Source organism: Anabrus simplex, chromosome 10 (genome assembly GCF_040414725.1).
Source record: "Anabrus simplex isolate iqAnaSimp1 chromosome 10, ASM4041472v1, whole genome shotgun sequence".
Classification (NCBI taxonomy): Eukaryota; Metazoa; Arthropoda; class Insecta; order Orthoptera; family Tettigoniidae; genus Anabrus; species Anabrus simplex.
In genome coordinates, this window is record NC_090274.1 from 55,654,589 (window position 1) to 55,667,717 (window position 13,129).

Consider the following 13,129-nt stretch of genomic DNA (forward strand, 5'->3'; position numbering starts at 1 on the left):
ACTCGCATTAGCTGTCGTAGTGGTGCTTGAGTGAAACAATGCGTTGACTTACATTAGCTCTCGTAGTGGTGCTTGAGTGAAACAATGCGTTGACTCGCATTAGCTGTCGTAGTGGTGCTTGAGTGAAACAATGCGTTGACTCACATTAGCTGTCGTAGTGGTGCTTGAGTGAAACAATGCGTTGACTCGCATTAGCTGTCGTAGTGGTGCTTGAGTGAAACAATGCGTTGACTCGCATTAGCTCTCGTAGTCGTGCTTGAGTGAAACAATGCGTTGACTCACATTAGCTCTCGTAGTGGTGCTTATAAGTGAAACAATGCGTTGACTCGCATTAGCTCTCGTAGTGGTGCTTGAGTGAAACAATGCGTTGACTCGCATTAGCTCTCGTAGTGGTGCTTGAGTGAAACAATGCGTTGACTCGCATTAGCTCTCGTAGTGGTGCTTGAGTGAAACAATGCGTTGACTCACATTAGCGTTCGTGGTGGTACAAGAGGGGAATGAAGGGAGGAACCACACGTCTCCTTCAAGGAAACAGACGTAATGTGTATGTCAACTCATTGAGGGTCAAATTCTCCAGTTTCTTTGTAATTCTTGTGTGCGAAGTGTGGCTGAAATGTTAGCGGTCTCAACTGTGCCTTCATTATCAAATGGTATCGCGCTCAACCACTGTAAGAAAGAATGACCCTTATTTTCGTCAATATAGGCCCTGTTAAATACTACTACTACTACTACTACTACTACTACTACTACTAATTGTTATCCTCAAAAACCAAATTAAAAATAACCTGGCATTAAATAATTATCATTATCAGAGACTGTCCGGCTGCATGGCCAAACGGTTAGCGTGCTGGCCTTTGGTTCAGAGGTTCCCGGGTTCGATTTCCGGCCGGGTCGGGGATTTTAACCTTCATTGGTTAATTCCAATGGCTCGGGGGCTGGGTGTGTGTGTGTGCCGTCTTCAGCGTTAGAATTCATCACAGGTAGGGCCCCATTTTCATAGACGCGCAGGTCGCCTATACGGCGTCAACTCGAAAGACGTGCACCCGGCCCTTTCGGAGGCCACATGCCATTATTATTATTATTATCAGAGACGCAAGGGCGTTTGTAAAGCCGTTCCTATGAATTTATTGTCACCACACATAACACTATCCTCCACCACAACAACATGCTGTTACCTACACATGGCAGATGCCGCCCACCCTCATCGGAGTGTCTGCCTTGCAAGGGGCTGCACTCGGCTAGAAATAGCCACACGAAATTATTATTATTATTATTATTATTATTATTATTATTATTATTATTATTATTATTATTATTATTATTATTATTATTGTCACCACTGATCAAACAATTAAATGCCATATATTGGGGTGGAATTACATCATCGCAATTAAATAACAGTTAATTATTTGTTTTCCTTGATTAGGAAAAGCTAGTATAGCCAGAATGTTTAATCATAGAAACATCTTATTAAGTTCCCAAAAAATGGAGTTGGGAGTGGCCTCTGAGTGCGCAGTGTCGCAAGCCACACCTCCTGGAAGACGAACACATGTAACGTTGTCTTGGTTACTTCTCCTTCATCCTCAGGGTTGGCCAAAATCTTCGCCCAAACGTTACGTGTTTCTTTTTCCACCCGGAATTCTTGTGATCGCGATTGTACAACGTTCAGGTAGAGTGCGTACTGGGGTGACCATTGCCGTCATTTTTAGCCTTTCTCTCCATTGTGAGGATGACATCCCATTGCATTTCACCACACACAGTTGGCAGATGGTACTTCGGCGAATAATGGAACTCCTCTCCCTTTGTGCGGGTAGTTACTCCAAACATGAATAAATATTATAAGGGGGGAAGTGTCACAATATTCTGAGTTATGAAACTATGTTTGCAATTGCTTCGATTTGGAATGCGAAGGATGATTCTTAGAGCTTTTTTTGTACAATAACAAGTCGTTCAAAATATTCATTTGCCACACAATCCCAGTCAATTATCCTATAGCTCAAGTGAGGTTATATTACTCCATAGTACACTTTTAGTAATACATCTGTATCTAAAATTTTACATAGCTTACGTAATAAAAACATTCCAAATGTTAACTTTTCGCCGACATAGTTAACATAAATTTTCAAAGACGTTCGACTATCTACATAAATACTAAGAATTAAGTAAAATCTGTTGTTTGAAGGTACGTGCCATTGAGCTGAATACTTATGCCATCAATGGAATCCCTTTTAAAATCAAAGTTCACCACATTAGTTTTGTTAGGGTTCACCGCAAGGAAATTGGAAGTGAAAAATCTGTTGATATGTTGATATGTTGATATTGATTTCCTGTCTTTTCCCCATGTAATAACAGATGTGTCATCTGCATAAGATACAATGGTGAAATTTACAAGTTCCGGCATTTGATTAACATATAGGAAACAGAGAAGGTCCCAAGACAGAACCTTGCGGAATACAACTAATTGTGATTTCAAAGGGAGGTGTAACTTTTTTTTACCTCGTTATATATTTCATAATTTACTTCAACGCACTGCTTACGTTGTTTTAATGATGATGTGAGACAATGGTGTTTCCTTCTAAAAGTATACGCCGGTTAACTGTTAACATTCCACAACAGCTGGTTAAAGTGGCATTCTGTGTTGTAGGCTTGGTTAAAACCCAGCTGCCAGAGATTCGAATGAATATTACGTCTTAGCCGCAGGCTTGTCTGTCTGTCCGTCCTGATGATTTGTCTGCATTTTAAGTGAGGAAATCCCAGACTGACAGGCACAACTGCTATATAGTAGTGCGTGCCAGAAGTATGTAATCTGTGCGGTTGACTTAGGGCATGTTTTCCTATGTTGTTTGCTATGAGTTAAACTATCACTTGAACTTTGCAGTCGGTTAACGAATTGAACTAAGTAATCCACATGCTTGGACGAATAATGAAAGAAATGCACTAACACAGGGAAAGGAAGGTAACAGATTAATTCATTACAGTTCCTTTTAACTGAAATGTGGACGAGAGATTAATACATGTAGGCCTACACTGACCCCAGCTGAGTATTCCGCTAACTAATCCCATGGCACTACAGCCCTGAAGGGCCTTGGCCTACCAAGCGACCGCTGCTCAGCCCGAAGGCCTGCATATTACGAGGTGACGTGTCGGCCGTTATTCTTGGCTTTCTAGACCAGCGGCGCTATCTCACCGTCAGATAGCTTCTCAGTTCTAATTACGTAGGCTGACTGGACCTCGAAAAATCCCTGTCCTGGCCGGGAATCGATCCCGGGGCCTCCGGGTAAGAGGCACGCAAGCTACCTCGACATCGCGGGGCCGGCTTGAGTATTCCGCTAGCCGCTGTTTTCTCTCTTGCTCAAATTACTTTATTTATCCGCATTCCAACCCTCCTCAACTCTCTATCTTCTGACAGGAACTTGGACGTTTTTTCTTCGTATGCCTTCTTTAACTGAAATTATTATCTGTTTTAATTTGTTTATTATATTATCCCTACCGTTCTTACCGCCTACACTTCTCTCAGAAACCAGGTGGGCAAGCGGTCTTAATATTTGTTCTATCATTCTATCTCTTTTTGTGGTCAAATGTACCCAAATCGATTTCCACTCACCAATTCGGTTCAGTATCTCTTCATTCGTGATTCGATCTTCCCATCTCACTTTCAGCATTCTTCTGTAACACCACATTTCAATAACTTCCATTCTCGCCCGGGTAAGTGGCTCAGTTCGCTGGAGTTTGAAGGTGCTCAAATACGTCAGCCTCATGTCGGTAGATTTACTGGCACGTAAAAGAACTCCTGTGGGATAAAATTCCGGCACCTCGGCGTCTCCAAAAAAACGTAAAATTAGTTAGTGGGACGTAAAGCAAATAATATTAATTACCGAGCTCGATAGCTGCAGTCGCTTAAGTGCGGCCAGTGTCCAGTATTCGGGAGATAGTAGGTTCGAATCCCACTGTCGGCAGCCCTGAAGATGGTTTTCCGTGGTTTCCCATTTTCACACCAGGCAAATGCTGGGGCTGTACCTTAATTAAGGCCACGGCCGCTTCCTTCCCAGTCCTAGCCCTTCCCCGTCCCATCGTCGCCAAAAGACATATCTGTGTCGGTGCGACGTAAAGCCAATAGCAAATAATAATAATAATAATAATAATAATAATAATAATAATAATAATAATAATAATAATAATAATAATAATAATAATAATAATAATAATAATATTAATTACTTCTATTCTCCCTTTCTGAGCTAGTTATCGTACATATTTCACTTCCATTCAATGCTACACATTACACGAATGTCTTCAAAAACATCTTTCCAAATTCTGTGTAAATATTCGAAGTGAGCAAATTTATTTTCTTATGAAAGCTCTCCCTTGTTTGTGCTACTCTGTATTTTATATTCTTCTTACTTGAGCCATTGTTATTTATTTTCTACCAAAGCAATAATATTCATCTACTTCTTTTAAGACTTCATTTCCTAATCTAATATGTCCGGCATCACCTGATTTCGTTCGACTGCACTCCATTACTTTTGTTTGGACTTACTCCTTTTACTCCTTCTCCAAGAATCTGTCCATACCATTCGGCAATATCTCCAGATCTCAGGGTTTTAATTTCCTCTCCTTGGATTGCGATTCCCTTTTCCAAATTCCTCTTTGATATCCTTTACCGGCTGTTTTGTATAAACATTGAAAACATTGAAAAGAAGAGGGGTCTGCTTCTTTTTCAAAGCCCTGGATTCTTATCAAAGTCGTTTTTACTTAGCATGGGTTGGGTTGTTCTTTGCCTTCTTCAGTGCATAAAATATCTTCATACAGCAGTAAAACTTCAAACGCACGTCTTCTAGAAGCTGCCATTTTGACATTTTAACAGCTGTTAAGAGGTTTAACTGAGAGGTGGCGACATGTTAATGTAACACAAGTATTAGCAATTTAGTAGGGGAGCGCGGCTGTGAGCTTGCATCCGGGAGATAGTGGGTTCGAATCCCACTGTCGGCAGCCCTGAAGATGGTTTTCCGTGGTTTCCCATTTTCACACCAAGCAAATGCTGGGGCTGTACCTTAATTATGGCCACAACCGCTTGCTTCCAACTCCTAGGCCTTTCCTATCGCATCGTCGCCGTAAGACCTATCCGTGTCGATGCGACGTAAAGCCACTAGCAAAATAATAATAATAATGATAATAATAATAATAATAATAATAATAATAATAATAATAATAATAATAATTCTTGATGAGACAGTGATTTTGTTAAATTGTGTGTTAAGTCTACTTAAGAGCAGCGTTAACACTTAACATTCGTTGCTGAGGTTTCTGATAGTGGAATACTTTATCTTCAACTCCTCCAAGAGCCTTCTTGGCCTGTATGGAGAAGGCTTTTATTCTCCACATATTATGGTAATAGCAAATCCATTTAATTTAAATAAAATTTCGTGTGGCTATTTCTAGACGGGTGCAGCCCTTGTAAGGCAGACCCTCCGATGAGGGTGGTCGGCATCTGCGGTGTATAGGTAACTGCGTGTTATTGTGGTGGAGGATAGTGTTATGTATGGTGTGTGAGTTGCAGGGATGTTGGGGACAGCACAAATACCCAGTTTTCGAGCCACTGGAATTAACCAGTGAAGGTTAAAATCCCTGACCCGGCCGGGAATCAAACCCGGGACCCTGTGAACCAAAGGCCAGCACGCTAACCACTTAGCCATGAAGCCGGATAGCAAATTCACGAGTTTCTACATATCCGCTGTAGTGTCGGTCTATAATGTGACTTTGAGAAGTGTGATGCTTAGGCGGGAAGTCCAGAGTTTGGCACAGGAAGTTTACTCAGCGAACACTTGGCTGGATGGGGTGAGGTGTACCGCCCATCCTTCTTTACCTCACTTCCTCAATTCTTCAGCGCTCAGGGCCGGTTTTATCAACGTGGGTTAAACCTTAACCCCGAGTTATACAGTTTTTAACTCAAAATTTGACTATTCATTCTGTTTCATCAAGGAGGGTTAATTTTAACTCTAGGTTAAGGTCGGAGTTAAGTTAACCCCTCCTTTTACCTGGGTTAAACTGTTAACTGGAGGTTAAAATCAAAATGATCGCTGTAAATAATGCGTCTGATACAGAGTTGCTTTATTTAGATTTGTTAAATGGTATTCCTAACAGAAATAGGCCTATAATAAGAAGAAACGACTTTCAAAATCTATCTGAGGAACAATTTCTGTGGAGGTATAGACCGTCAAAAAACCATCGTCAGTAAAGTCGCCACCGGGCGAGTTGGCCGTGCGCGTAGAGGCGCGCGGCTGTGAGCTTGCATCCGGGAGATAGTAGGTTCAGATCCCACTATCGGCAGCCCTGAAGATGGTTTTCCGTGGTTTCCCATTTTCACACCAGGAAAATGCTGGGGCTGTACCTTAATTAAGGCCACGGCCGCTTCCTTCCAACTCCTAGGCCTTTCCTGTCCCATCGTCGCCATAAGACCTATCTGTGTCGGTGCGACGTAAAGCCCCTAGCAAAAAAAAACAAGTAAAGTCGCCGATGAAATTCGCGAGAGGTTAGCATACACAACTGACCGAAACAGTCCTCTCTCTCCTATACTAAAGGTTTTATACCACAGGGTAGTTTTATATAATGGTCGGAGACAACAAGGGATATTTTTCTGTAAATTGTCAAGTAGTCAGCGATTCTAACCTCAAAATTCGTTATATAGCTGCAAGATGGCCTGTAACGTGGCAATGCTATTCAATTCCGCTGTTAGTTTTTCCTAAGTGTCCTCCTTTTCTTTTAATTTTACACCGCTAGTCTTCTTGAAGTGGTGGCTAATTTGATAAGTCATGTTTTTTTTTTTTTCTAAAGCAGAAATATTCGTGCCCTATTACTCTTCTGAACTTCTTCCATTTTTCGGTCACTGCAATCAGTTCTATCTCGATCTACCACGGAACTGAGGTAGAAAACGAAATACCGCGCAAGAAATAAACAAAAGAACCACGCAAGAAATGTGTCTCCTTGATCGGTCGATCAGCTGCTTCCGACGAGGGTTAACACGATGTTACTTAACCCTAAATCGAAATAACTTGGTTAAAGGATGAGTTAAAATATTACCCCTAAGTTAACAAACCTAGGGTTAGAGTATATTTAGCCCACGTTGATGAAACCGGGCCTCACGGTATAATCTCGCACAGCAGAATAGCCCGTGGTAATATTTTGGAAAGGGCGTGAAAAAGAAAAGAAAAAAAAAAAAAGCTTTCGAGGTCTCTCAAACTTAACATGGTATTAATCGAAGAAGATCACTTTTTTAAAAAATCTGGTTTACGTCGTGCCGATACAGATAGGTCTTATGGCGGCGATAGGGCAGGAAAGGGGTGGTGCCTGGTGTGAAAATGGGAAACCACGGAAAACAATCTTCAGGGCTGTAGACAGTGGAGTTCGAACCGACTATCTTCCGAATGCAAAACACAATTTCTTGAACCTAGTATTTAAGTTCATAGATAGTGAAGTCGAGCACGAGGCTATACATTATTTGATTGGAATACAGTGGCGTAGTGATATTACGCGGGCCGAAGCAGGAAATATAATATTTCATAGTTAATATTTGCTGTGTCGATAAACGATACATACCGACTTTCATATACCGTACCTAGTTTGAGATTAAAAGGATGTTTGAGTCAATTTCATTTTCCTGTCCATGGTTCAGGCGGTAGCTTGCCGACCTCTCACCGCTGGATTCAGTGATTCGAATCCCGGTCACTCCACGTGAGATTTGTGCAGGGCAAAGTGGAGGTGGGACAGGTTTTTCTCCGGGTACTTCGGTTTTCCCCGTCATCTTTCATTCCAGCAACACTCTCCAATATCATTTCATTTCATTGGTCAATCGTTAATCATTGTCCCAGAGGAGTGCGACAGGCTTCGGCAGGCGGCACAGTTTCTATGCTCGCTGCTAGAGTGGGGCTTCATTCATTCCATTCCTGACCTGGTCGAATGACTGGAAAAGGGCTGTTGATTTTCACGAGGCTGATTCCAGGTCCACTCAGTTTAAGTGAAAACAATTGAGGAACTGTGTTACCTCGCAATATGCGAGCCTTAGGGCTGGACCCCAGTTCATCAATTATTATTATTATTATTATTATTATTATTATTATTATTATTATTATTATTATTATTATTATTATTATTATTATTATTGCTATTTGCTTTACGTCGCACCGACACAGATAAGTATTATGGCGGCGATGGGACAGGAAAGGGCTAGGAGCGGAAAGGAAGCAGCCGTGGCCTTAATTAAGCTACAGCCCCAGCATTTGCCTGGTGTGCAAATGGGAAACCACGGAAAATCATCTTCAGGGCTGCCGACAGTGGGGTTAAACCCACTATCTCCCGGATGCGAGCTCACAGCTGCGCGCCCCTAACCGCACGGCCAACTCGCCCGGTATTTGTATTTCCAAATTGTGCTCGTCCTTACCAGTCTTTGATTTGTTTGCTTCTTACATGGAGCCACATCTTCTCCTTTCTATCTTTACATTAGTATATGTATGAGCATTATTATTATTATTAATAATAATAATAATAATAATAATAATAATGAAATTGCGTATAGATTTTTGTGCCGGGAGTGTCTGATGACATGTTCGGCTCGCCAGGTTCAGGTCTTTTGATTAGACTCCCGTAGGCGACCTGCGCGTCATGATGAGGATGAAGTGATTATGAAGACGACACATGCACTTAGCCCCTGTGCCAGCGAAATTAACCAATGATGGTTATAATTCCCGATCCTGCCGGGAATTGTACCCGGGGCCCCCGTGACCAAAAGCCTGCACGCTAACCATTTAGCCATGGATCCGGATATAATAATAATAATAATAATAATAATAATAATAATAATAATAATAATAATAATAATAATAATAATAATAATAATAATAATAATAATAATAATAATAATAATAATAATAATAATATCGAAATACGGGAAATGGGAATGCTTCATTTATATTATTATTATTATTATTATTATTATTATTATTATTATTATTATACCCGAATGGGAAGATTGGAAGAATCAAGAAGTTTAAGTACTTGGGTGAAGTAATCTAATAGAATGGGCTAGCACAAAAAGCGACCAATATCCCCATCCAGAAATGAGAGCGAGCCTTCCAATTGACTAAAAACATCTATAATAAGAAGATGCTGAGTTTCGGAGTCAAATTAAGATATTACAGCACTGTTGTTAGACCAGAAGGCTTCGGAGACCCTGTGCTTGAATCAAAAAGGACAAGTCAGTCAACTACTTAAAAGAGACCGCAGGCTACTACGGTAGATCTCGGGTAACGGATGGGTTGACGGGCAGGTTCGACTGAAATCCAGTACAGAAATATACAGAAAGATGGAACCGATTGGAACAATTAGGAAGAGCAAGCTAACAGGTTGAAACGCGGTCTTTAGTTGGTCATAACGATGGAAAAAAGAAAGGAAGGAGAAAGAAGAAGAACAGAGAGTATCGTCCTCTGATAACACGACTTTGTAAACACCGTTACATCTATTTAAAATTGCACAAGAATCATAAATTCATTCTGAATATAATAAACAAAACACTTAGCCAAGAGACCACATCCCTCTTCCATCTCCCAAATATTTTCACATCCTTTTACCCACCTCCCTCTTCTATCATATACCCTTAACCCCACCCCCGAATATCCTGGCCAGAGAGAGGGCATAACATTCTAGGTGGCCCGCGCCACCCCTTCAGGGTGGGAAATGAAAACTTCTATGATGATGATAACGACGACCGCTTGATAGATCAAGGGCCATCAGGGTTTGGATACAAAAAATGATATTAGAATTTATATCGAAGTCACTTTACCATGAATTCAGCAAGAATGGTAACAGTGCCTTGAACTTTTATCCGCATTCAGGAGACTTTCCGGTTGGCAGCTGTCCACATCTTGACAGGCAGAGTGTTTCATGCCGTGTTGAGGATGAAAGTGTCGGTACGGGAAATGGGAATGCTCCGAGCAAGGAAGTTGGCAAGTCAGACTTCCCACTGACAGCTATAATGGGCGTGTCTTAGAGAGGTCTTGTTTGACCTTCGTATATAAAGTCGAGCGCATGGCCAATGCAAGAGCAGTTCTCTACGGACGGTGCACGACGGAACTCGTTTTAAGGTAAGTTATGTAGCGATTGTGTAACAAGTTACGTGGGAACAGTGACAATACAGTGTGATAAATAGCGGAGTGCGTACAAGTGAAACAGTGATAGAATTCTAAATAATTAAGTAGATAAAACAGTCGGGATCCAGCTTTCCATGGCACACCAGATTGTGCTAATTTCTTATTTCTAGAAATCGTTCAGAAACGCAGTGCCTTAGAGCGTGTGTTATATTCATGTCTTGACCTCCTCTACCACTGTCATATTCATATCGTTGCCTCCTTTACCACTGTCATATTCGAATCTTGGTCGCCAGTACCGCTGTAATATTCATGCATTGATTTCCACTATCAAAGTCATGTTCATATATTGGTCTCCTCTATCATTATCATATTCGTACCTTGGTATCCTCTACTATTGTTGTATTCATATCTTGGTCTCCTCTACTATTGTTATATTCATACCTTGGTCTCCTCTACTATTGTTATATTCATACCTTGGTCTCCTCTACTATTGTTATATTCATATCTTGGTCTCCTCTACTATTGTTATATTCATATCTTGGTCTCCTCTACTATTGTTATATTCATACGTTGGTCTCCTCTACTATTGTTTTATCCATATCTTGGTCTCCTCTGCCGTTGTTATATTCATGTGTTAAGTGTCCTCTACCATTATCATATTCATACTCACCGAGCTCGATAGCTGCAGTCGCTTAAGTGCGGCCAGTATCCAGTAATCGGGAGACAGTGGGTTCGAACCACACTGTCGGCAGCCCTGAAGATGGTTTTCTATGGTTTCCCATTTTCACACCGTGCAAATGCTGAGGCTGTACCTTAATTAAGGCCACGGCCGCTTCCTTCCCATTCCTAGGCCTTTCCCATTCCATCGTCGCCATAAGACATATCTGTGTCGGTGCGACGTATAGCAAATAAAAAAAATATATATCATATCTTGGTCTCCTCTGCCATTATCATATTCATATCTTGGTCTCCTCTACCATTGTCATATTCATATCTTGCTCTCCTCTACCATTATCATATTCATATCTTGGTCTCCTATACCATTATCATATTCATATCTTGGTCTCCTCTACCATTATCATATTCATATCTTGGTCTCCTCTACCATTATCATATTCATATCTTGGTCTCCTCTACCATTGTTATATTCATATCTTGGTCTCCTCTACCATTATCATATTCATATCTTGGTCTCCCATACCATTGTCATATTCATATCTTGGTCTCCTATACCATTGTCATATTCATATCTTGGTCTCCTATACCATTATCATATTCATATCTTGGTCTCCTATACCATTATCATATTCATATCTTGGTCTCCTCTACCATTGTTATATTCATATCTTGGTCTCCTCTACCATTATCATATTCATATCTTGGTCTCCTATACCATTATCATATTCATATCTTGGTCTCCTCTACCATTATCATATTCATATCTTGGTCTCTTCTACCATTATCATATTCATATCTTGGTCTCCTATACCATTGTCATATTCATATCTTGGTCTCCTATACCATTGTTATATTCATATCTTGGTCTCCTCTACCATTATCATATTCATATCTTGGTCTCCTATACCATTGTTATATTCATATCTTGGTCTCCTCTACCATTGTTATATTCATATCTTGGTCTCCTCTACCATTATCATATTCATATCTTGGTCTCTTCTACCACTGTCATATTCATATCTTGGTCTCCCTGTCATATTCATATCTTGGTCTCCTCTACCATTGTTATATTCATATCTTGGTCTCCTCTACCATTGTCATATTCATACCTTGGTCTCCTCTACCACTGTCATATTCATATCTTGGTCTCCTCTACCATTATCATATTCATATCTTGGTCTCCTCTACCATTGTTATATTCATATCTTGGTCTCCTCTACCATTGTCATATTCATATCTTGGTCTCCTCTACCATTGTTATGTTCATATCTTGGTCTCCTCTACCATTATCATATTCATATCTTGGTCTCTTCTACCATTATCATAGTCATGTCTCGGTCTCTTTTAACATTCAATAAACTCGCACTGCTATCCACTTTGAGCAACATTTTAGAAACACAGGTAGCAGGACAGGGAGATGAGCCGAAGATGGTCACTTTAAAGGAAAGTAGTTGAATTCAGACGAAGAGGAGATATCACGTTACAAGTTGGACGTCGCCTTTTTAGTGTGCGTGTGTTTTCAAAGAAAGTTCTTGAGGACCAGAGCCTGACATGCCGTCTCCTCTCAGGTATACTGCAGGTTGTAGATATGTTTGTGTAGTTCCTAAACATGGCGTATTCCGTTTCCTCTTTCTGTTAAATCACCAGCTTGCAGAACTTTTAGCACTTTGTTGACAAGCGCTATGTGTTCTGACAGCCCACGAAGAGAGGCAGTGTAGTCGCCCACACTATCAGTAATTTAACATACGAAGAAGTTTGTTCACAACCTTGTTGTACAGGCATCGCTTTGTGGAATATATCTTTTGTAATCTGAAGTACAAACTAGTACTTCCTTGTTTCTTTTTGGCTGGTTGCCTCGTACGTAACACCAGTTCCTTTAACAAATCTGTAAGAAATGTAGGCTATTCAGAGAACCGGACTACGTAACGACTTTTACGTCCTTGATGGATCATGCATGCGTCCAGGTAAAAATTGCCGGTAACTAGGAATACTACCACGGCGTTAATACAGTGCGGGCGGGAAGAGATGACGACACTACTAGTGAGTTGAAGGATGAATGGGTGGAGGAGAAGAAGAGAAAAAAGGTGTAGGGAGGCAAATGAAATGATTACGAGGGGAAGAATACTGAGAAGGTGAATATCAAAAAATGGTAGATAAATGAAATGTCGTATGGCTTTTAGTGCCGGGATATCCCAGGTGGGGTTCGGCTCGCCAGGTGCAGGTCTTCCTGTTTGACTCCCGTAGGCGACCTGCGCGTCGTGATGAGGATGAAATGATGATGAAGACAACACACACACCCAGCCCCCGTGCCA

At 41.0% G+C, this 13,129-nt stretch overlaps 2 protein-coding genes across 3 annotated transcripts in view; one reads left to right on the top strand and one right to left on the bottom strand.

The window, feature by feature from the left end:
- Positions 1-13,129, bottom strand: part of LOC136882144 (uncharacterized) — a 504,614-nt gene that overhangs the window by 336,586 nt on the left and 154,899 nt on the right. The window lies entirely within an intron of this gene.
- hdly (hadley) overlaps positions 1-13,129 on the top strand; it is a 111,433-nt gene that overhangs the window by 83,081 nt on the left and 15,223 nt on the right. Inside the window, exon 1 of one of the 2 annotated variants that reach the window (XM_068229517.1) lies at positions 10,101-10,133. The exons of the other annotated variant lie outside the window; for it this stretch is intronic. The gene's annotated coding sequence lies outside the window, so the exon portion shown is untranslated. Of the gene's footprint in view, positions 1-10,100; positions 10,134-13,129 lie in introns of those variants that run through there. 2 annotated transcript variants of the gene reach the window in all.